General features: G+C 37.9%; 1 long non-coding RNA gene across 1 annotated transcript; it reads right to left on the bottom strand.

Annotated features, from left to right (window-relative positions):
• Positions 1-196: 196 nt before the first annotated feature.
• Positions 197-21,794, bottom strand: LOC111188564 (uncharacterized). The gene is made up of 6 exons (XR_007439583.1): positions 21,223-21,794; positions 20,896-21,025; positions 17,574-17,615; positions 13,381-13,519; positions 6,370-6,432; positions 197-407 (listed from the first exon to the last, which is right to left on the bottom strand). It is a non-coding gene; the product is annotated as an uncharacterized LOC111188564 (long non-coding RNA).
• Positions 21,795-26,398: the final 4,604 nt, after the last annotated feature.

Raw genomic sequence — 26,398 nt, 5'->3', positions numbered from 1 at the left:
ACTAGTCTTTTCATCAGGACGTTGTGCAACGTCCTTCACGTCAAATTACTGCTCTTTGACCTACACAAACCTCGGTCGTTCGCGACACTGAAATTCGGATCGGACTAAAAACATGTCAAAATCAGGCTGAATTTGTGTAGTGTGATCTGGGCATAATTCTGTACTCAACAGTATTAAACCCTGGCTGAATAACAAAACTGACTTCACTCTTTATGTAGTGTATAACAAGTTTGATCATGTCTATAGGACTGACAACTATATAAACAATATCAGCCAATTTTCAGTACAAATGTGTGACTAGCCATTTTTGCAAAGTAAGGATTGCAACAACCTGTGTGGATTCTCAGTTAGAGGACAATTCTCTCTTCAATGGCTTGTTGGAAATACAGACTTCATGCACCTTTCACCTGCACAGAGAGAAAATAATCAAAATAATCACCATCACCACCACTTGCCCATCAATTTTGAACTTTAGACAACCCAAAGCCACTTGTAAAATGTGTAATAACATGTTTCACGGTAGGGTTGCAACAGAGATTCAACCACAACAACCATATCAGACAACATCACATTATCACAGTATTTCACTATTAAAGCAATAACCTAATAACAATAGAAATAAGGAACAAAGTTTTAAATATGTTTTTAAAAAAACATCTGTGCTTATACATAATGTGAAATTTATCAAACGGATGCCTTTAACATGACATGCAAGGCCAAAAATTGGCCAAAACCAGCTGCATAAGAGTGACTCCAAGGGCACATCCAATTCTAAACCTGCCATTACCATGAAAACTTAGGTCGACTTTAGTGAAGGCAGAGAAACTGAATGTGCTGGAACTAGCTCTGAATAAAATACAACTGACAAACAAGATTGTTACAAAATAACTTAATATTTAGCCAACTCCACCCACATCACCAAAGGTGAGATTTACAATATCAGCAGCTTTCCTGGACTGCAAACGGGGCTCAACAGGTAAGTTAACAAGCCTCCACTCAGTCAGCCTTGGTGTTTGAAGAATGACCAAGTTTAAACATCTTCCTCAGAATCATTTAAACAATTTCTTTTTTTTTTATTATATATAAATAATGAAAAACATAATACATAACCAAATTAATTAGCTTGCACAGCTAGTGCTCAAATTTCAGAGTTTACAATAGAGTATGTATGATGTGTTTTGGTGCTGGGCGGTTTATGACCAAAAATTCATATAACTTTTTTTTTATTCTGACGGTTTTATGGCACATCACAGTATTTATATATAAACAGACCAAAAATACTCAACAAATTAATATTTCTCAAATATTCTTATGGACAGGTAATACACAAGTTTCTTAATTTACAATATTGCTTTTTGAAAGCCAAGGCATTAAAGTATTCAAATGTCTGTGGATCAGTCATAATGCCTTTGGTTCTCCAGTTAACTAATTAATGTGCATTGACAATTGGAATGGTTTACATTATCCTTCAAGCTACAGAGCTGAGCTACAGTACCCTTTCACTCTCTCTCTCCAGACCTGTTTAAATTTTTAATAAGCACAAAATGTTGAAAGAGGAGAGAACGCGATAAACTGGAGAAGTCACAGATGAACCTGGCATGTTTAGCCAGTCCCAGTTGTTAGCTAATAGAGTGTGTTAGCTTGTAATGCTACATGGCTAGTGCTAGCCAGTGGCTGTATCTGAAGAAGAAGCACATGCCATCTGTTTAAAAACTGAGCAGTCGATTAAAGGTGGTGTGCTGCTGTTTGGGTGGGGGCCCAGGTTCAGTTTTATGTGCACTGTTTGGAATTACTGCCCAAAACTAGCAGATATATATACACATACACTCGTTTACTACAGGCTCATTGTAACGTTTGTGCCTTTTTGAGGTGGTAGGGGAAATGCGAAACTATAAGTAATGAATAACTGAAGAGTTTTTTTTTTTACTATTTTACTTTAGCATTTATTTAACCTGGTAAAATAAGTGAACTTTTGAGTTGCTCCGATAAGTCGTTTTGCAGTAAACTCAAATTCATGCTGTGCCTCAAAACAATTAATATAACTATGAAGATGATGTTTTACTTTTTTTAATATGCATGATTAATTAACCGAGTGTATGGGCTGTTCAAATAAAAATCTGTATGCTAAAAACATAGACAAAGTTAAAACGGTTACTGTAGATTAACATTTTGTGCTGCTTTAGAAAAATAATGCCAAGTTTTGCAGGAAAACTGATGAAAGGAGGAGTTGCTGTACTTATTCAAAATTTTTACAGTGCCATAACCACATTTAAAGTATCACACTGGTTCAAGCCAGGGCGCAAATTACGGGGAGATTGGGTGGGGGTCTGATCCCTCTCATTAAGACTTGAACCCCCCTCAAAAGGGCTAAAAACTATAGTTTGGAGGTCAAAACATGTATATACAGTGCCCTCCATAATTATTGGCACCCCTAGTTAAGATGTGTTCTTTAGCTTCTCATAAATTGAGTTTTGTTCAAAATAATATAGGACCACGATGGGGGAAAAAAAGTAAAGTCCAACCTTTAACTCAAGTAAATTTTAAGGGGGAAATAAAATCCCTGACTAAGAAATAATTATTCTTCATAAAATCACCTGTTCCACAATTATTGGCACCCCTAACAATTCTTAGGAAATAAATTTAATAAAAGTATTTCTGTCACTTCTACAGTAGTTTACGGAGTTGATCAGAGTATGTAGGAACATTTAATTAGTAATTCACAACTTCCTGTTTCCCTGGGGTATAAATATGACGTGACACAGAGGCCATTTATCTTCAACATGGGAAAGACAAAGGAACATAACATTCAAGTGAGGCAGATGTGTGTTGACCTTCACAAGTCAGGCAATGGCTACAAGAAAATCGCTACTCGCCTACACCTGTCCATATCTACTGTCAGAGGAATTATTAAGAAGTTTAAAACAACTGGAACAGTGGTAAACAAGCCTGGACGAGGACGCAAGTTTTTTTGCCACCACGCACAGTGAGGAGGATGATAAGAGAAATAAAAAGTTCTCCAAAGCTCACTGTTATAGAATTGCAACAAATGGTAGCTTCTTGGGGTCACAAAGTCTCCAAAACAACCATCAGGCGCTATCTACATGCCAACAAGCTGTTTGGGAGGCATGCACGGAAGAAACCATTTCTCACTCACAATCATAAACGCAAACGTTTGGAGTTTGCTAAGCGGTACTGGGACTTCAACTGGGACCGTGTGCTTTGGTCAGATGAAAGAAAGATAGAGCTTTTTGGCAACAAATGCTCTAAGTGGGTCTGGCGTAACACAAGAGCTGAGTATGCAGAAAAGCACCTCATGCCCACTGTGAAATACGGGGGGGGATCAGTGATGCTGTGGGCCTGTTTCTCTTCCAAAGGCCCTGGGAACCTTGTTAGGGTGCATGGCATCATGAATGCTCTAAAATACCAGGACATTTTAAAACAAAATCTGGTGGCTTCTGCCCGAAAGCTGAAGATGGGTCGTCACTGGGTCTTTCAGCAAGATAATGACCCTAAACATGTGGCCAAATCTACACAGAAATGGTTCACCGCACACAGAATCAAGCTCCTCCCATGGCTATCTCAGTCCCCAGACCTCAACCCCATTGAAAACCTGTGGGGTGAGCTGAAGAGGAGAGTGCAGAGGAGAGGACCCAGGTCGTTGGATGATTTAGAGAGAATGTGCAAAGAGGAATGGTCAAAGATCCCTCTTTCTGTATTCTCCCATCTTGTGAAACATTACAGGAGAAGATTAGGTGCTGTTTTGTTGGCAAAAGGGGGTTGTACAAAGTATTAACATCAGGGGTGCTAATAATTGTGGCACACATGATTTGATATTAAATAATTATCTCTTAATGTGGGATTTTTTTCCTACTGAATAAATTCACTTGAGTTAAAGGTTGTATTTTACTCTTTTTTCCATCGTGGTCCTATATTATTTTGAACAAAACTCAATTTATGAGAAGCTAAAGAACACATCTTAACCAGGGGTGCCAATAATTATGGAGGGCACTGTATCCTTCATACCTACACCCATGTTAAAACTTCACCCCCAAAATTGTCACTGTATAATTCGCACCCTGGTTGTGACTGTGAATGGTTCTTCCACACTCTACTGAGGCTACTGTTTGTTAAATCAATAAATTGTTAAATTGCCAATGAGTGTCCACCATGCAAGTGCGCAACCCACATACTCAGCTCTGCTGCTTTCTCATTTCAGTAAGATGCCTGAGATGGACAGATCAGTGTTCAATACTTCTGCAATGTTGCATGCATTGCCTCTCAAGATTAAATGTATTTTATGTTTTAGAATCAAGCATATTTAAAATGTGCAAAATGCCGAGCACCAGCCTGTGAAATCTCATGCACAACTCCACTGTTTTTGGTTATCTCTGCTGTACCTAGGGCTGTCGCGGTGAAAGAATTTCCCCTGTGGTTTGACATGGTGGCTCAAAACCGCGATATGACGCGATATGGGACTTAATTTTAGAGTTATATAAATTCTTTGTTATATTTATTAAGAATTTGTGTATATTGTTGTTTTTAAACGATAAAGATGACACAGTTTTAAGACTAGTTAAATATGTGTAGGGCTGTGACAGTAAAGAGTGCGTGCCCACGTGGAAAAGGTATCTCAGTCCAGAGCATGTGCCCACAAGGTGCGCTCAGGCTACTTGGGCTACCACCAAACCTGAACTAAAGGTCTAGTGGATTTAGAAACATAACCATATTTGAAACATTTAAAGTTATTATTCGTTTATATATATTTTTATTAAACAAAAAATAAATACATATATAAATCAAGCCATCAATAGAATATTTACAGGTTGTAGAAAAGAAGCCTGGTTTACCTGCCAAGTGAACTGCTGCGCGAATGATAAGGCAGTGCGTTTCCGGCGCTGATATTTCCCATCACTTAATCGTCTGTGACGTTTTTAAAATGCATTTTTATTTTATATACAGCTACTGCATAATAATCACAATGTAGCAAAGTAACCAATTATACTGTTTTTGGAAAAATAAGTCCGAAGTTGGCCTGTCCTGAGCAGCTCGCACACGTCAGAGCGCAGCACTTGCTCAGTTCCATCCTTTAGAACACGTTTCACTCATTTAAACAACTCAGACCTGTAGCTAAAAGCTCAGTGTTAACCGCAGCCTGAGCACAGCTTCACCCTCAGAAATAACGGACGGATTCGCCACTATCAGTTTTCTGTGTGTGGAAAAGAGTCCGGTTCAGTTCAGAACTGAGAAAGAGAAATATCGGGACCGCTGCTTCCTACCGGACCTGATGGAGAACTGCCGCCTCATGCTGGTTCGGGTTGATCTAAGCTCTAAGTGTCCGCGCCATTCCTCCGCGTTCTGCGGTGAAGTCTGAGACACGCGGCGGAGACTTGGTCCCTGTGTGAGATTTTTAGACGAACTATAAACCAGCCCTGAGACGTTCGTTCTCATGTCTTTAAACACATTCACCTTATGTGGCTTCAGAGAGGATCTGAGCGGAGTACATATTCCCGCTGAAAAATTACAACTTGCTTTTATTAATAATTTATTTAATATGTATTGCATAAAGTTGCAAAAACGAAACAAAAATAGAAAAAATATTTTTTGGCAGTTGCTTGCTGTCCCTTGGTTCAGCAGCACATTCAGTGCAAAAGAATGGCCATTAAAATAAGACTGGATCTAGCTACAGAATAACAAGATAAACTACATGTAAAGTTATTATTCGTTTCCATATATTTTTCTTAAACGAAAAAAGTAATTTCAATCACCATAACATGCAAGACAGAAATGAAAAAAACAAAACAAACATGCGGTTTTGCGGTTCCTTGCCTCCCCTGCGGTTTTCCTGGTCAACATCGCGATATTGCGGTTAGCGCGACAGCCCTAGCTGTACCCAGATTCTGTTCGTCTGTGATGTACTCTCGTTTAGTGGTTAAAAGCCTTTACTCTGCTTCCTTCACAATGCATGTTAGATTTACACATTTCACAAATACACAAATTGTTGCACTTAAGTGGTGAACATTACCAATTCCGACCCTGTGACACTCATCCTATATATAATTTGATTTTTTTTATCTAGTAAAACCTCAGCAATCCACGAAAAATAGATCATATGGTTTGATCAGCTCTTGGGATGAAAAATATAAAAATCTATTTTTTTATATCAAAGCAAATTATAAATTGAGTCATTTGTAGACACTGAAACATTGATTCATGGATCCGCTTATTTTCAACACAAAAACAAATTCATATACTAATACAGAACAGTTCAAACCTAGTCAATTTAATATATTTGTTCTGATATAAAACATTACATTTACACACAGGTGGGATTAAGAACACATGAACCAAAATAAAAAAAAAGTTACCTACATGCAACTTGTATTCTTCTTCTTCTGTTGAGAGGTTTACTAATTCTCCATAAACTTTTCAATTCTGCAAACAGAACAGAAAAATTCCACACGATCGAGCATTAGAAAACATGATCTGATTATCACAAGCAAAGTGAGCCAATGATGTCACATAAAAAAAACTGTCTGATCAACAGTTTTGTTTTTCTTGGTCCATCACATCAGTGCAGTACAGTGTTTGCATGCATTCAGCAAAAATTTACATTTTGATTCATTAGGATGGTAAAATTCAGATAATATAAAATCATATGAGAGAAATATGCTAAACATCTGCACTGAAGTGGTGAACATTACCAACTCCGATCCTGCGATATCCTATACATGATGTTCTACCACATTTCACATTAACATTGCCGCGGTTTGTAGTATATTAGTATATTAAAGCACGACACGGTTACGTGCGCGAGCTTTTGTTAAACAGCTCGTGACAAATTAAACAGGCAAGCTAGCCAGTTAGCAGACGCTCAACGGTTTTGTTCACCAAAGACCTACCCGTCAAACGAGCCAATTTCTTAAAAATAGTTCACTTTTATTTGTATGTATTGCTTATTTTTTCCATTTCACGAAAGTAAGTAACGCTAGTTAACAAGCAAACTTGTCTACCTAGTTAGCTAACTTGCTAACGTTGTTACTTTACTGACGTTAGGTAGCCAAGTTAGCAAGTCAGCCACTGTATTAGCTACCAGTTTTAAATTAATTATTTGAAAATAGTTACTATTTTAATAATGGGTATTTAATATTAATAAATAATATTAATTAAAGTTAATATTAAATAATAGGTATTAGGTATAATAGGTATTTACAGCCAGAAATGTATAAATGTATTACTACTGTTGTATAAAATCAGCTGGCTAGTCAGTTTATTAACTTGGCACTACAGTATTGCATATTTCAGAATGCTAGTTAGCTTTGCTAGCTAACGCTACATTAGTAACTTAACTCGTAGCGTCACCGCTTGTAATACCAACTATCAAACTAACTGGACCGTCACTTATAATATTAAGACTATCCAGCTAATTGTGTTTATCAACTTGGCATAAATTCACTGGCGTCCACAAAAGGCTAGCTAGTCTTTTTACGTTAGTTAAGTTGGCAAGATAGCTAACTTACTATACATTAGTAACATAAGCCGTGGTGTCACTGCAGACCAACAGACCGCGGACGAACGGACGAGCTGGCCTGCTAGTTAACTAACCTAGCTGTTATCTAACCTACTCTCAGTCTAGCTGTAGCTAACGCTATAAAACGTGCCTATATAAGTACTAAAAATATTAGTATATCCAACATTTGGCTCATTTAAGCAGTAAAAAATACTACTAAATATAAGCCCCATGTTTACTCACATTTCACCGCATTTACGCGAGAACCCAGTTTCTGAAACAGCGGCAACAGCAGCACTACAGCCCAAACATTTTGACCAAACTCCTTTTCAGTTGTGTGCATTTTTGTCACGTCTCTCCATTTAAAGCTGTAATGGGTTTAGGTTTCAGCCAGTTAAATAAAAGGGGGCGGTTTCATATTATTTTAAAGCGGAAAGAGCTCATATTACTATTCTGCCAGCTGGCCTCGGGCCTTTAAAGAGCAAATACAGTGTTTTTCAAACCTGGTTCTGTAGGCAAAGTGTACATCAGTGTAATCAGGTACTTAACAAGACATTTCAGAGTGTCATGGTGTGTTAAAACAGTGAAACCACTAAAATGTACATGGTTGGGCATATGAAATACTTTTTCCAGCTCAAAAACTTCAGACACAGCTCTCAAGAAAAATATATATTTTTAAGCTGTCTTTGTATGATAAACTATGTGCATTATAAAACAAGTGGTCTACTTGTATAGGGTTTGCTCCCTTGCAATTTTGCAGCTACAGTTTAGTACAGGTTTTCTCAACCAGGGGGCCAGGCCTTTTATTTCAAATTTTTTTAGAACAAAATATTTTACAACCAAAATAAAATGACAACATTCAGAATTAAGGGTTTCATTATTTCATATTAAGTTATTTTCAGTTAGGACCAATTAATACATCTTAAAAGGTTCTTTAGCAAAATTATTTTTTTTGGTAGAACTAGTTTATGTAGTAGAACGATATACATAGCACCACAATGGCTTAGATTGTAACAAACGGTTTTAATGCCATTAACCATCTCCAAAAATAAATCTATTTTTTATATAACATTCTCCATTCTATTTAGGTCCTAATATTTACTTTACACCACTTAAGAATTATCATATTTAGAGTGTACGCTTATCGAATGAGTATGAAATCTTTCATTCAAATATTCACAGTTGTATTGTTGTTTCCAGATTCAGTTGCAAGACAAGAACTGCATAAGAAAGGTATGTAATGAACAAAAATAGTTTCTTTACTTGTTGACATGTATTGATTGTGACAATGATTTTGTTGTCTCTTTTGTCTAACTGTATAGAATGTCATGCAGAAAACCATCATACTGGACACTTAGGTGAAAAGCAAAATCATGGGTAGATAGAGACTTAGAGTCAATTCAGGTACAAGGAGCACAAAGCATTGATTCACAAAAAGAAATCAATGCTCAACTTGATCACAATGGCGACAACAGTGATTCAGAGCCCATGAATGACCAATCTGCTGTATGCAACAATGACCTCAGTTGCAATACTGATTTACTTTTTTACTGTGAGGACTTTGCCTAATTAGATTCTGGATCAGAGTCAGAAACGGAGTTCGATTCATTGCGTGACGAACTAGCAAAATGGGCAGTTCAACACCATGTCACACACAGTGCAGTAAATGCACTTTTAGAGGTCCTTGGCAAGCATCATCCAATCTTGCCAAAAGATGCCAGGACACTGTTGAATACAGCAAAATCAAATGACCTTTCCATTCAAGAGAAAGCTGGTGGTCTGTGCTTAACCTACCACATCATGAGCCAGTCACAATTGGTCTGTTTTGTGGTGAGAGAAAGCCCAATTCCGCAAACGCATTTCTTGATGACTTTGCAGTTGAGATAGCTGTACTTGCAGAAGGATTTGACTTCAACGGAATCAGGTTAACTTTGCTCTCCTCAATGGTCTGTGATGCTCCAGCCCGTGCTTTTATCAAATGCATCAAAGGTCACACAGGGTATCACGGGTGTGAGAAATGCATACAGGAAGGCATGTACATGGACAGTAGGATGACGTATCCTCGAACAGATCTGCCACTAAGAACAGATCAAAGCTTCAAGGACAAGACCGATTCGGACCACCACCATGGTATTTCAGCTCTGGAACAGACAGCTCTACGAATGGTATCTGGATTCCCCCTTGATTACATGCACCTTGTCTGCCTTGGTGTCATGCGGCGACTTATTCATCTTTGGCTTAAGTTAGGTCCACTCACTTGTAGGCTGTCTAGCTTTCAGGTAAATGCCTTGACAGAAAAGCTGCTTGGTGTCCAAAGCTACGTTCCTGTCGAGTTTGCACGTCGACCAAGGGCTCTCAGAGAAATTGACCGGTGGAAAGCTACAGAGTTTAGACAATTTTTGTTGTACACTGGCCCCGTTCTGCTAAAAGACATACTGAGCACTGAAGTGTACCACAATTTTTTGTTGCTATTTGTGGGAATTTTCATCCTAAGTAACACACATCTTCTTAAGGACTATCTTGAATATGCCAACAACATCCTGGGTCTTTTTGTTTCTCATTTTGGAGAGCTATATGGCCCTAAATTTCTGTCATACAATGTTCACAACCTAGTGCATCTTGCACAAGATGTTCAAATTCATGGCGCTCTTGACAGCTTCAGTGCCTTCCAGTACGAAAACCACCTGGGTAAAATGAAAAGAATGATTAGGAAACCTAGCAGCCCACTCAGTCAAATTGTAAAAAGACTGTCAGAGATAGCACAGAGACAAGGTCCAGAGACAAAGACAAATAATGTATTAGGACATACCATATCTGGTCCTCTTCCTCCACCATTTTATGGTGCAACCCAACACAAAAAGCTGGTAACACCACAGTTCACCATCAAGCTTGATCAAGCCAACAGTTATATTTACCTTGAGGGAAAGGTTGTAAAGGTCCAAAATATTATCTCTTAAGGGAGTGAGGTATTTCTGGCATACAGCAGATATGAGCAGCACGAATCATTCTTTGATTATCCACTGCAATCATCTACCCTCAACGTATATATTTGGTCCATGGACTCAGCAGAACGATGCACTTCTGCAAAGATGATCAGATAGAGGGGAAGGCCTTCCTCATTCCATATAAACACAAATTTGTGTCAATTCCATTACTGCATGCAAAGACACAGTAAATAGATACTACCGTCCAGTTTGGAATCACTATTAATATATATTTAACATCCAAAACTTAACTTAAATACGAATTGAAATAAATATATATATATATATATACACTACCGTTCAAAAGTTTGGGGTCACTCAAACAATTTTGTGTTTTCCATGAAAAGTCACACTTATTCACCACCATATGTTGTGAAATGAATAGAAAATAGAGTCAAGACATTGACAAGGTTAGAAATAATGATTTGTATTTGAAATAACATTGTTTTTACATCAAACTTTGCTTTCATCAAAGAATCCTCCATTTGCAGCAATTACAGCATTGCACACCTTTGGCATTCTAGCTGTTAATTTGTTGAGGTAAGCTGGAGAAATTGCACCCCACGCTTCTAGAAGCAGCTCCCACAAGTTGGATTGGTTGGATGGGCACTTCTGGCGTACCATACGGTCAAGCTGCTCCCACAACAGCTCAATGGGGTTCAGATCTGGTGACTGCGCTGGCCACTCCATTACCAATAGAATACCAGCTGCCTGCTTCTGCTGAAAATAGTTCTTGCACAATTTGGAGGTGTGTTTAGGGTCATTGTCCTGTTGTAGGACGAAATTGGCTCCGATCAGGCGCTGTCCACTGGGTATGGCATGGCGTTGCAAAATGGAGTGATAGCCTTCCTTATTCAGAATCCCTTTTACCCTGTACAGATCTCCCACCTTACCAGCACCAAAGCAACCACAGACCATCACATTACCTCCACCATGCTTAACAGATGGCGTCAGGCATTCTTCCAGCATCTTTTCATTTGTTCTGCGTCTCACAAACGTTCTTCTTTGTGATCCAAACACCTCAAACTTGGATTCATCCGTCCACAACACTTTTTCCCAGTCTTCCTCTGTCCAATGTCTGTGTTCTTTTGCCCATCTTAATCTTTTTCTTTTATTAGCCAGTCTCAGATATGGCTTTTTCTTTGCCACTCTGCCTTGAAGCCCAAAATCCCGCAGCCGCCTCTTCACTGTAGATGTTGACACTGGTGTTTTGCGGGTACTATTTAATGAAGATGCCAGTTGGAGACCTGTGAGGCGTCTGTTTCTCAAACTAGAGACTCTAATGTACTTATCTTCTTGCTTAGTTGTGCAACGCGGCCTCCCACTTCTTTTTCTACTCTGGTTAGAGCCTGTTTGTGCTGTCCTCTGAAGGGAGTAGTACACACCGTTGTAGGAAATCTTCAATTTCTTAGCAATTTCTCGCATGGAATAGCCTTCATTTCTAAGAACAAGAATAGACTGTCGAGTTTCAGATGAACGTTCTCTTTTTCTGGCCATTTTGAGCGTTTAATTGACCCCACAAATGTGATGCTCCAGAAACTCAATCTGCTCAAAGGAAGGTCAGTTTTGTAGCTTCTGTAATGAGCTAGACTGTTTTCAGGTGTGTGAACATGATTGCACAAGGGTTTTCTAATCATCAATTAGCCTTCTGAGCCAATGAGCAAACACATTGTACCATTAGAACACTGGAGTGATAGTTGCTGGAAATGGGCCTCTATACACCTATGTAGATATTGCACCAAAACCAGACGTTTGCAGCTAGAATAGTCATTTACCACATTAGCAATGTACAGAGTGTATTTGTTTAAAGTTAGGACTAGTTTAAAGTTATCTTCATTGAAAAGTACAGTGCTTTTCCTTCCAAAATAAGGACGTTACAATGTGACTCCAAACTTTTGAACGGTAGTGTATATATATATATATATATATATATATATACATACACTACCGTTCAAAAGTTTGATGATCAGCTCACCATATATATATATATATATATATATATATATATATATATATATATGGTGAGCTGATCATTCATTAGTGCTTCTAAGACAAATATTATGAACACCTTCTAGTTTCTAGCATATAGGAGCACTTTATAGTTCTATAATGACATTCTATAATGTCTTTGTTTCTCTGCATACTTTATTATACTCCTTTCACCCTGTTCATGTGTCAGGACCCCACAGGACCATCACAGAGCAGCAATTATTTGGGTGGTGGGTAATTCTCAGCACTGCAGGGACACTGGCATGATGGTAATGTGTTGGTGTGTGTTGTGCTGGTATAAAAGGATCAGATACAGCAGTGCTGCTGGAGTTTTTAAACACTGTGCCCACTCAATTAGTCACTCCGCCCTAGCTGCTCCCCCATGTAGATCCAAAGACAGAAACTCATCTGCTGCTGAAAAGTTTGTGTTGGTCATCGTCCAGTCTTTTATCAGTAGTCACAGGATGCTGCCCACAGGACCCTGTTGGCTGGATATTATTATTATTTCTGTTTGGTGGACTATTGTCCAGCAGCACTGCTGTGTCTGATCCACTGGTACCAGTGCAACACACACCAACACACCACCACGTCAGTGTCACTGCAGTGCTGAGAATGACCCATCACCCAAATAATAGCTGCTCGGTGGTGGTACAGTGGGGTCCTGACCATGGAAGAACAGGGTAAAAGGAGTATAATAAAGTATGCAGAGAAAAAAAGACAGTCTGTCATTATAGAACTATAAAGTGCTCCTATATGCTCACTGAAAAAGTTGAGTGCAGAAACAAGGAGGTGGTCAAAATAATCTGACTTGACCGTATGTATGTGATTTTTTTAAGTATTAGAACCTGAAAATGTTCATTTGGCGGGGGGTTGGGGCATGGTGCAGCTCCTTCAATGTACCTCATAGTAGAGTTTGTGGGGGAGGAGCAAACCGGACCAGTGTCAAAATCTTGGTACGAACATGGCTTCTCGTGGTGGCCACCCTACAAAGATGAAACCAGACTCCTCAAAAGCGTCAGGAAAGCAGAGGTCCCACAGCCTGAAAAAGGATGGAGCAAGCACAATGTTCGAATACTTTATGAATCAGGTTATAAAAGTTTGGTGACCACACACACACACACTATATAGAATATATATATCATATGTATTAATGTGACCATAATATACCTGATCTAGTATGCATTCTTCTTTTTCCTTTCCCAGAATCATTTGACAACCTTGTTGCCAACTGGAAGAAGTCCTGCTACACGTCAGATCTTAACTCAGAAACTGAGTTAAGAAACTCTGGCAAAGAAACTCTGGGAAAGAGAGTCAGGAAGTAAGCCGTGTATACTGGTGTTATAAGTATTTTAAACCAACTCCGCAGCATGCACTACCAACTGCTAATTTATTATTGTACTATTGTAGAAAGAAATCATACTCCTCAACAGAAGAAGAGGAGAAGGAAGAAACCCCACCTGTCAAAAAAAGACTGCCAAATGCACCAAGACCCCCAGCCCCACCTCAAAGACCGAAACAACACAATTCAAAATACTGCGGTACTGTATTTAGTGTTTACAGAATGGATGATCACACACACACACAGCACATTTTTATGAATGAATGAATCACAATATACAGTAGGGGAAAAAAATATTTAGTCAGCCACTAATTGCGCAAGTTCTCCTAATTAAAAAGGTGAGAGAGGGCTGTAATTTTCATCATTGATACATGATAGGAGAGAAAAAATAAGAAAAAAAAATCAAGGAAATCACATTGTAGGATTTTTAAAGAATTTATTTGTAAATTATGGTGGAAAATAAGTATTTGGTCAAAAACAAAAGTTCAACTCAGTACTTTGTAACATAACCTTTATTGGCAATGGCATTTCCTGTAAGTTACCAGGTTTGCACACACTGTAGCTGGTATTTTGTTACCAATCCTCCATGCAGATCTCCTCTACAGCAGTGATGTTTTCGGGAGGTCACTGAGCAAATTTTCTATGGGCTTGAGGTCTGAAGCCTGGCTAGGCCAATCTAGGACCTTGAAATGTTTTTTACAGAACCACTTCTTCGTTGACCAAGCGGTTTGTTTGGGATCATTGTGATGCTTAAAGACACAGACATGTTCCATCTTCAATGCTCACTAAGGTTTTGGCTTAAAATCTCACAATACATGGCCCTGTTCATTCTTCCCTTAACACGGATCAGTTGTCCTGTGCCCTTGAAGAAAAAACAGCCCAAAGCATTATGTTTTCACCCCCATACTTCACAGTAGGTATGGTGCAACTCAGAATTCTTCTTCCTCCAAACATGCAGAGTTAAGTTTTCACCAAAAGTTCTATTTTGGTTTCATCTGACCACAGGATATTCTCCCAATCCTCTTCTGAATCATCCATATGCTATCTGGTAGACTTCAGATGGGCCTGGATATGTACTGTCTTAAGCAGAGGGACATGCCTGGCACTATAGGATTTGAGTCCCTCTCTGCATAGTGTATTACTGATGGTAGCCTTGTTACTTTGGTCCTAGCTCTCTGCAGGTCATTCCTCAGGTCCCTCCGTGTAGTTCTGGCATTTTTGCTCACCGTTCTCATGAAAATTTTTCCCACAGGATTAGATCTTGCATGGGGCCCCAGATAGAGGGAGATTATCAATGGTCTTTCCCTCCCACAGGGGACCAACATGTAAACACCAACATGTAAATTCACTCTTCCCAGGCGGGTGCAGGTCAACAATTTTCTTCCTGGTGTCCTTCGACAACTCTTTGGTCTTGGCCATGGTTGAGTTTGGAGTCTGACTGTTTGAGGCTGTGGACAGGTCTTTTATACAGATAACGAGGTCAAGCAGGTGTCATTAATACAGGTAACAAGTGGAGGACAGAAGAGCTTCTTAAAGAAGAAGTTACAGGTCTGTGAGAGACAGAAATCTTGATTGCTTGTTTTTGACCAAATACTTATTTTCCACCATAAATTTACAAATAAATTCTTTAACAAAAAAAATCCTACAATGTTATTTCCTAGATTTTTTTGTCTTATTTTGTCTCTCATAGTTGAAGTGTAGTCCCCACTGTATTTCCCTTTCTAACAATCTGACAGCAAATTTAATTATTTATATTTTATTATAAAATATTAGCAAAAATGTCAATTCTCTAAACTTTTATGCACCCTTACAACTCTTAGCAGTACATTTCAGCCTAGAAGAGCAAAGCAGGAGTGGTGCACCAATCTGTCAGATATTCAAGGTTTAATGTTTAACATTCCAGCACTTTTTAACCTTATCTGTGTATCTGTTTCATCTGTGGATACTAGTCAGTTAACCACAAGGCCTAAATTTAACTGAGAGCAGACTCCCATCTCTTGTAAATTAGAAGCCAATTAAAAATGCATATTTGTAATACAGTGAAGAAAATAAGTATTTGAACACCCTGCGACTTTGCAAGTTCTCCCACTTAGAAATCGTGAAGGGGTTTGAAATTTTCATCTTAGGTGCATGTCCACCGTGAGACAAAAAAAAAGAAAAATCCGGAAATCACAATGTATGATTTTTTTTTTTTATAATTTATTTGTGTGTTACTGTGGCAAATAAGTATTTGAACACCTGTGAAAATCAAATGTTAACAGTAGCCTTTGTTTGCAATTACAAATGTTTCCTGTAGTTTTTCACCAGGTTTGCACACACTGCAGAAGGGATTTTGGCCCATTCCTCCACACAGATCTTCACCAGATCAGCCAGGTTTCTGGGCTGTCGCCGAGACACACAGAGTTTGAAATCCCTCCAAAGATTTTCTATAGGGTTTGGGTTTGGAGACTGGTTAGGCCACTCCAGAACCTTTATATGCTTCTTATGGAGACACTCCTTGATTATCCTGGCTGTGTGCTTTGGGTAATGTTGGAAGACCCAGCCACGACCCATCTTCAGTGCTCTAACTGAGGGAAGGAGGTTGTTCCCCAAAATCTTGCAATACATAGCCCCGGTCATCCTCTCCTAAATACACTGCAGTCGTCCTGTCCCATGTGCAGAAAAACACCCCCAAAGCATGATGCTTTCACCCCCATGCTTCACAGTAGGGATGGCGCTTTTGGGATGGTACTCATCATTCTTCGTCCTCCAAACACGGCGAATGGAATTAAGACCAAAAGTTCAATTTTGGTCACATTTGACCACAGAACTTTTACCATAACTTCTCTGGATCATCCAAATGGTCATGCATGACTTTAAACTATGACGTCTTAGTGTATTCCCCTTAGTAACCCTCAGTAATCTTGGAAACAGTGGTGCCAGCTTTCTTCAGTTCTGGGCTGATTCCTCACCTTTCTTAGGATCATTGATACGCCACGAGGTGAGATCTTGCATGGAGCTCCAGACCGAGGGAGACTGACAGTCATGTTTAGCTTCTTCCATTTTCTAATAATTGCTCCAACATTTGATCTTTTATCACCAAGCTGTTTGGCAATTGCCCCGTAGCCCTTTCCAGCCTTGTGGAGGTCTCTCTGGTGTCTTTGGACAGATATGTGGTCTTAGCCATGTTAGTAGCTGGAGTCTTACTGATTGTGTGGGGCGGACAGGTGTCTTTATGGAGCTAACGACCTTAAACAGGTGCTTCTAAATTATTAATAAGTGGAGTGGAGGAGGACTTTTTAGAGGCGGACTAACAGGTCTTTGAGGGCCAGAATTTTTGCTGATTAGCAGGTGTTCAAATACTTTTTTGCTGCATTAACACATAAATCAATTATTAAACAATCATACATTGTGATATCCGGATTTTTTTTTAGATTATGTCTCTGACAGTGGACATGCACCTAAGACCCCTCCACGATTTCTAAGTAGGAGAACTTGCAAAGTTGCAGGGTGTCCAAATACTTATTTTCCTAACTGTATGTTACAGTCTTCTGAAGTCTTATGAGCAATTTTAAAATATGGGAGGTATGACAGTATTTTTAAACTCAATGACTCAACGTATTTTTTGCTTTAAAATACACTTAATATTAACACTTAAAATACAATTAATTAAAGTTACAGTAATTGTAATGTTTAAACAAAGATGAATTAGCCTAATTACAGAGGGTGTGATTAAGAAAGGAATGTTAAAAAAAGCTATGAAAGAAAAACTCACCTGGTAAGGGAAAACCTCACCTCTTCAAAGAACTTTAGATGTCTAAATAAAAATGTAAGCAAATGTTAGTTTTTCGCAATATATGTGTAGTAAGTATAGTAAAGCACACTTGTTAGTGCGAAGTTCACATGATCAGTTTAGACCAAAACTTATTCGCAGGTCACTTCCTCAGCACAGCTATTTACTCTGTATTTATCATTATTTTGCTTATATGTTGATAAAATGAAGCATAAATAACTTAACAAAATTATTTAAGTTATCATACAGAAGTCACATAGTAATGCATCTGATCATTTTTGGGCTGACCTGCAGCAAGACTACTTGCATATTATTATTATTATTAATGAGTCATATCTAATCATTACACTTACCATTTTAATTAATGTTTACATAATTCTTCTTACTGTTGCTGCTAAATAGCCTACATATGTGGCAAACTAGAAGAACCTGCTATTAAAATCTGGAAATACAGTCCCCTCCAAAAGTATTGGGACAGTGAGTCCAATCCCTTTATTTCTGCTGTAGACTAAACATTTGGGTTTGATATTAAAAAATGAATATAACATTTCAGCTTTTATTACCAGCTACTTACATCTGCATCTGACACAGTTAAAAAAAATAGTACATCCATTTTTCTTGTGAGCAAAAGTATTGGAACATGTGACAGTAAAGTAGGGTTGTCACGATACCAAACTTTTGACTTCGATACCGATACTAACTGTAGTATCACGATTCTCGATACTAAAACGATACTTGGAAGAAAAAAAAAACTAAAAAAATATCTGAACATAAAATGTTTATTTTTGACTGAACTGGATTGAACACTGAACAATCGGTGCAAACGTTTTTATTCTAAAATGAAACATTTGAACAAAAAACAAGTTTCGTTATTATAACCTTAACTATAACATAATTATCTAAACACTTCCTAAAAAACTAAAACCAAAACCAGAGGTAATGGTAGCCTGACTATGTGAACCTGACGGGCGGGCAGAAGTTAAGTTCTGAATAAGGAAAATAAAGAGACAGAAGAACATTACAATGTTATGTTCATTTTAACACTTACTGCTCCGTTTTATTAATCAACCGTTTACCGTTTTTAATAAGCCCATGTTCAGTGTACAGACAGAGTGTATCTTGACTAACTCCACTAACCTGTCGACTTCTCAGCTCTTTGTAGAGATCAGGGTGCTTGTCTGCTAAATGCTTAGCCAGGTTGCTGGTGTTCCCTCCTCTGTAGAGGTTAGATCGGGCCCAAAAAATCCGACCCGACCCAGCCCGAGCCCGTGCACGTTCTGCCCGAGCCCGACCCAACCCAAACCATAAACTGGCTGTTTTCGGGCTGTTTGAATGAGCGAAATATGATCAGAATTATGTTAAATAATACTGTAATAAAGAAGCATAGAACTATTATTTAATTAAAATGATTTTTAAGAACAGCTAAACAAAGTGCTGCAGGTCAAACGCGGAGGCGTTCACGTGCGAGAGAGAGAGAGACACAGAGAGAGAGAGACACACAGAGAGAGACACAGCGAGAGAGAGAGAGATTTGCGTCTTCTGATGTGAGCTACTCACAGGTAAAGGTTCTCTTTGATCTCCTCGTGCTCATATTCTAGTCCCACACATAACGCTTCGCGGACAGAATCGGCACAACACCCCCCGCTGTACAACTGCGGGAGTGAAAACAGCGCTTATAAATAAAGTAGTTTAGTTTCACTTTCAGTTTTCGTTATTTTATTTAAAAATAAAAATATAAATAAAAAACAGACGCCTACATCTCAGACTATTTTTCTGGAACCCGAACCCGACCCGGCCCGAGGAATGTGGTGGGAAATCTCTGGGTAATCAAACTGGGTTTGTGGTGTTGGTCGGATTCCCTTTTTCATCAGCGATGTAAGCAAAATTTGCCCACACTTCACTCCTCGCGCCTGTTTTGTCCACAAGTCGCGGACGAGAGACATCTGTTATTTTAGCCGTCGCCATTCTACATTCGCTGCTGCTCTGCTGGCTTGCACGCGCGTGTGTCGCTCTCAACCGAGTCAAATGAATTCATTTGTTCAGAATACTAAGTTTATCTGAATCCTGCCACACCGACTGCTGCGGTGTGTATCAGTTTTCTTATGAACTGAATCAAATTGCGCCTACTAATTTGACTCATTTGAAGCTAGTGACTGGGCTATATACAGTATCGAAAGCATCGAACGCTAAAGAACCGAATCGTTTGTGATGACGTAGTATCGAAAAAGAATCGAATCTTCGGTACACCGTGCAACTCTACAGTAAAGTGTGTTTTGTTGCACGTGTGTCCTGTTATATTGATTATTCAAACAATAGATAGCACTGAATGTCTACGCTCAGTTTCAGATTTGGGTTTAGCCTGTGCAGACTGTTCATTTATTGTTAGAGGAGGAACCAATATGAAAACCGGACCACTGTCTATGGATGAAAAACAACCAATTCTGAACTGTGCATCAGATGCAGATATACAGTGCATCCGTAAAGCATTCACAGCGCTTCACTTTTTCCACATTTTGTTACGTTACAGCCTTATTCCAAATTGTCTTAAATGAATCTCTTTCCTCAAAAATCTACACAAAATACCCCATTATGACCATGTGAAAAAAGTTTTGAAAATGTATTAAAAATAAAAACGTAAGTATTCACAGCCTTTGCTTAATACTTTGTAGATCCACCTTTGGCAGCAACTACAGCCTCAAGTCTTTTTGAATATGATGCCACAGGCTTGGCACACCTATCTTTAGGCAGTTTTGCCCATTCTTCTTTGCAGTACCTCTGAAGCTCCATCAGGTTGGAGTGTGGAATGTGGAAAAAGTGAAGTGCTGTGAATACTTTCCGGATTACTCTGTAAGTAGCTGGCCAATGCCCAATACCATGGCCAAGTGCGAGAATGCACAGAGAGGTGAACTCGAAGCCATATGGATTTTTACAGATTTTGAACTGACAAATACAAGCAGCATAGTTTGGGGTCAAAATGTATATCCACTACACAAAATGCATAAAGGTTGGCAGGTCTGTGATATTCTTCTTTCTTGTCAACACAAAACTATCGTCCAACTATTTTTGAGAGGGCAGAACCCTCTCAGGGAACAGGACATGGCCAGGGTGTTCTAACTAATAGTAAGTTAACTGAAGAAGAAAAGCAATTTTAGTACATTAATTAGTACAAAAAATGTATTAGTACATTCAAAATATAGGCAAGAATGATGCCTTAGTTTCATTCTTTCCTATATTTATCAATACCTTATGAATTCTTCAAAGTATCTTCTCATAAATATTATTCATAGATTTTTTTTTCAATTACCTGTAAACAGCACCTACCGTACAACAAGAAACATCACAGCGGGCCATGTCCAACCAGCCCATGTGGACAGCACCCTCTCAAAGAACAGGACATGACCAGGGTGTTCTTTCCCATTCCAGTGGTGAGTTTTCTGAAGAAGGAGAAAAGCATTTTTTAGTTGAGTATTAGCACATTATTAATATAGGTAAGAATAACACTATCGGTAGCTGAAATGCAAACGACTAAAGTCAGACATTCTCAAAAGTATCTTTACATGAATATTATTCATAGAAAATTCACAGCCATGTATTGTCTCAGCTTTGTTTAATCCCTGTAAACAGCACCTACCGTACAACAAGAAACATCACGGTGGCCCAGGTCCAACCAGTTCACATGGGCTGAACCCGCTCAGAGAGCCGAACATGACCAGAGTATCCATCCACATTCCAGTGGTGAGTTTACTGAAGGGGGAAACATTTTTTTTAGTTTAGTATTAGTGCAGTTTTTTTGGCTGCTTTGGAGAATTTTTCAGATCAGAATTTAATTTCTCAAAACCATTTCAAACAAATAGCAAATGCTTTGGAGCGCCATTGCAAATGATTTTTGTACAACTCTCTGCTGTTTCCCAAATGATCAATTGCTTTGGCCATGCATATCACAATGTATTATACTTTAACCGACCAAACATCTAGGTAATGCCGAAATTAATTTATGCTACTCAGGAAAAAGTGCAGTAGGTTTAACACAGAGTATACAAATATATGAACACATGAGAAAGCATTTGGTGTTGTTTGTAATCAACAACAAAATACCTCTTCCTTCTGACTCAGACATGGTCACTGACATAAATTCATGCACCTTTGGTGCATGAACTAAGGATTTTGAATGAGGTACAGGCATCAGCTGGTCATTGTGTAGTTTTGTTTTTTTGAGAAATACACTCACTGTTGTGTAAATACTGGCAAATAATGGTGATTTGAGAGTGACTGAGAAAAACTATAATATAGGTAACAATGACAAATGTCAATTTTTTCTATAAACTGTAAACAGCTCCTACCGTACAACAAGAAACCTCACAGTGGCCCATGTCCAATCAGTCCATATGGGCGGAACCCTCTCAGGGAACAGGACATAGCCAGGAGGTCCTTCCTCATGTCCACGGTGAGTTTACTGAAGTTTAAATATGATTTATGGTCCAAACAATGCCCTAGGTCACTAAAATGCAAACAATTTAAAAAAAGTAGCTTTTTCTGAAGAGTGACTTTTTAATTTAACTTCTGCATGAACAGCACCCACCATTCAGCAGGGACTGTCAAGACGATTTAGTCCTAATCAGTGTGCATGTAAGTTTGATCAATTAAAATAAACCCTAAAACCCAATATGCACAAAAATAAAAATGGACTAAAATAATCATTTTAATTTTGCAGCTGTAGATAGGACTGTGCTAGAGGCACTGCGTGAGATGGACCTCAAAATAAATTACTTAACATCCCTTGTTGAGTCTTTCATGGGTGGCCGCCGAATTCCGAAATCTTAACATAAAATGCACGTCAGACATTTAATAGTAAATACAAAAGGTATGGAAGGAAGTAAGTTTGGTAAATTCATACATTTCTACTACTCTGCATTATTTTAGATTGACATGCTGTCACTTAGTGGTGGAGAGACGATGAAAAAAACATTTGGAGAATTGCCAGCAAGTTACTATCCACTGACCTTGCAAAAAAACTTAACTGGTGTGGCAGGGGGAACAAGCTAGGTCTAAAGCAGATTATATCTGGACAAATGATTATTGGTAAGTCAAGATAAAACATTTCCATCTGAAGACATAATCTCAATGTGTATATGGAGCCTAATATTTTGTTAATAGCAACACAGTAAATAGTAAAGAGTAGGGGTGAGACGAGACAATACATTGTCACACATGGATTGGCCACCCCAGAATCTTTGGGATGTGCCGGAGAAGGCTTTGTGCAGCAGTCAGACTCTGCAATCATCAATGCAAGATCTTGGTGAAAAATTAATGCAACACTGGACGGAAATAAATCTTGTGACATTGCAGAAGTTTATCAACACAATGCCACAGCGAATTCATGCCGTAATCAAAGCTAAAGGCAGTCCAACCAAATATTAGTGTGTGACCTTTTTTTTGGTGTCAACTTTGTTTGGCCAGGTAGTGTATATACATAATTCATAATTCAGAGTAAAACTTAATTGATCATCATTACAATATACATTTTAAAACCTGCAGTTTTCATTTTGTGATTTTCAGTTAAATAAAATATTTTTAATCATACATTTATATATTGTTAAAATCTTGTCTCGTCTCGTTTCTCATGAACCCAATATCGTGTCTCGTCTCGTGAGATGAACATCTCGTCCCACCCCTAGTCATTCTATCTATCTATCTGCTAATATTTAGCCATCTTTTTTTGTGTCCCTCTCTATACAACTGTTTTACTAAGGTCTCCACAGCCTCTCTCTCTCATCTATCTGCTAATAGTGACCCATATCTGACAGGGAGAGTCTAAAACACTTAATGTGTCTTAAGGTACTAAAACAATGAGCTAGGAACACCAAATGCCACTCATTTATTACTCTAAATTAGTACTCTCTACAACTGTAAGAATTAACTTGTACTCCAATAAGAAAGTCATTAATGTTATGTTAAGCTTTTTTCCTCCCATTGAAACTTATTATAAGGAAACAGCTTAATGTGGCTTAATGTATTAAAACAATGAGCTAGGAACACCAAAAGCCACTCATTTATTACTCTTAATTAGGGCTGCAACTAACAATTATTTTGATAATCGATTAAGCTGACGATTATTTTATATTGATCGATTATTAATCGAATGGGGGGGTTAAATAAGATTTCCAGAATTTTATTTTAAAAACCATATTGTCTGTACAAAAATGGTGTGTGTAATTGTATAAGAAACAAACAACCTCTCATTGTTAACAATATTAGTGTTTACAATAAAAATTAACCATTACATTAAGTTATATAATAAGTGTATATAATGTAACAATATAATGTAACACAAACCCAGAGTCAGAAAAGATTTTATATATTTTTAATATTTTACTCTGAATGGAACTGCCATCGCAAACGGAAAACTTGCTAAATGTTAATGAGATATAAATTTACTAAAAATGAGAGATCTTGTTTTAAGTATACAGCATTAGTCAACAATGATTAATTTATACTCAGTATATTTCAATAAAAATGGTAAAAAATAGTAAAAATTGGGATTTTTCACTAATTTTAAGTAATGTGTTTATGTGCATTGTACATACTATCAATGAATAAATAAATAAAATAAAATAATAAAAATGAACACCTGTTTTTGCAAAGGAACCCTTTAAATTATTATGTGGTTTGATTGTAATTATAAAGCATTATAAAAGTTTGTGTAAAACAACACTGAGTTTATCTAGCTCTGTTAAACAGCATTACTCACCAATTATTTATTTATACTCAGTATATTTATTTATCTGTTTGTATCAAAACACTGCCACTTTCTGCTCATTAAACACTGAAATATTGCACAAACCCATGAATTAGTGAAAATGAATGAACTAATACAGCAGTATTTCAGCTTATAAGCATTAATAATGGAGCTCAGTGAATTAAAACTCATTTATCCATGTGATTGACTCCATAGCTACACATGTAATATAAAACAACAAATATAGAATATATATATTGGAGATATAGATATATATCTCCAAAACAACAAAATAATACTTAGTACTTGACTAAAGCACCTTTAAAAGTATTTTTACGAACAGTATGAACACGGATGGATTAATAAAACACGTATTTTTAACTGGATGCTTTACAAAACAGCTCACCTCCAGCATAATGGACCACATGGCTGCTCGCTGACGGGCCAATTACTACCGGCTGCAGCAAAGCGCCACCTAGCGGCTTGGAGAGGAACTGCCGTCTACATGTATAATAACGTAGACCCAACTAATCGATTATTAAATTAGTTGCCAACTATTTAAATAATCCATTTAATCGATTAGTTGTTGCAGCCCTACTATTAATTAGTACTCTCTACAACTGTAAGGATGAACCTGTACTCCAACAGGAAAGTCATAAATGTGACGTTAAGGTTTTTTCCACTGAAATCTATTATAATGAAACAGCTTAAAGGTGCACTGTTCCACTCCATTGAGGTGTAATATGCAAAATAATATTTCTCTCATGTTGATCTGGGCTTCATTGTGTTGAAACAATGTGAGCATTGGCAGGGTCTGCTCTCAGAACTTACATAGCCTTGTTTCAGCACAGTGGAGCCCAGATCAGACATGAGAGGGATATTATTCTACGTATTACACCTCAATGGAGTGGAACAGTGATTTTGAAGTTGTACATTTACTCATTTAAAAATGATGAATAATCAAGAAAATCCTACATAGTGTCCCTTTAACATGGCTCAATGTATTAAAGGAGAACTCCAGTGCGAAATGGACTTGGGGTGTAGTGAATCATGATAACACGAACTTCTGCTGATAAGTACAAACTTCTGTTGATTAGGCCAATTCCGTTCGCCCCTAGCATTCAGAAATACAGACCTGTTGGCCGAGTCTCCCAACAGGCTCTTTGCCCCCACTGATGGGGCAAACAGAGGTGGTCTTTATGTTATCATGTTTCACTACACCCCAAGTCCATTTTACACCGGAGTTCACCTTTAAAACAACAAGTTAAAAACACCAATTTTTAATGAAATATGCCCACGCCAATGAACCACTACCTTTTAATTTATATACCTCCACAGGCAAATATTTTTTTATTTAAGCTCAATGCACAATATGCAGTACCTGCAATGTAAACTGAAGTTCACTTCAGCATTTTAAGTACAATGTATGATGTGTAATTTTGTTGTTGTTATATATTTTTTACTAAATACAAACCACTAACTGTGGGGGTATATCTTGTTTAATTCATTGGTAAGGGTTGATTGACTGTAGGTGGAATTTAGTGTTTAATTAATGGCTAAGGGATGGTTGATTGTGGGGGGTATTTAGTGTTTAATTAATGGTTAAGGGATAATTGTGGGTGGTATTTAGTGTTTAATTACTGTGGGGGTATTTAGTGTTTAATTAATGGGTAAGAGATGATTGTGGGCGGAATTTAGTGTTTAATTAATGGTTAAGAGATGATTGATTGTGGGGGGGTATTTAGTGTTTAATGGTTAAGGGATGATTGATTGTGTGGGGGTATTTAGTGTTTAATGGTTAAGGGATGATTGATTGTGGGGGGGTATTTAGTGTTTAATTAATGGTTAAGGGATGATTGATTGTGACGGGTATTTAGTGTTTAATTAATGGTTAAGGGATGATTGATTGTGACGGGTATTTAGTGTTTAATTAATGGTTAAGGGATGATTGATTGTGGGGGGTATTTAGTGTTTAATGGTTAAGGGATGATTGATTGTGGGGGGGTATTTAGTGTTTACTGGTTAAGGGATGATTGATTGTGACGGGTATTTAGTGTTTAATTAATGGTTA

This window comes from Astyanax mexicanus, chromosome 6 (assembly GCF_023375975.1).
Source record: "Astyanax mexicanus isolate ESR-SI-001 chromosome 6, AstMex3_surface, whole genome shotgun sequence".
Taxonomy (NCBI): domain Eukaryota; kingdom Metazoa; phylum Chordata; class Actinopteri; order Characiformes; family Acestrorhamphidae; genus Astyanax; species Astyanax mexicanus.
Note: the sequence above shows the minus strand (reverse complement) of the source record. Positions and strands in the feature narration are given on the sequence as shown.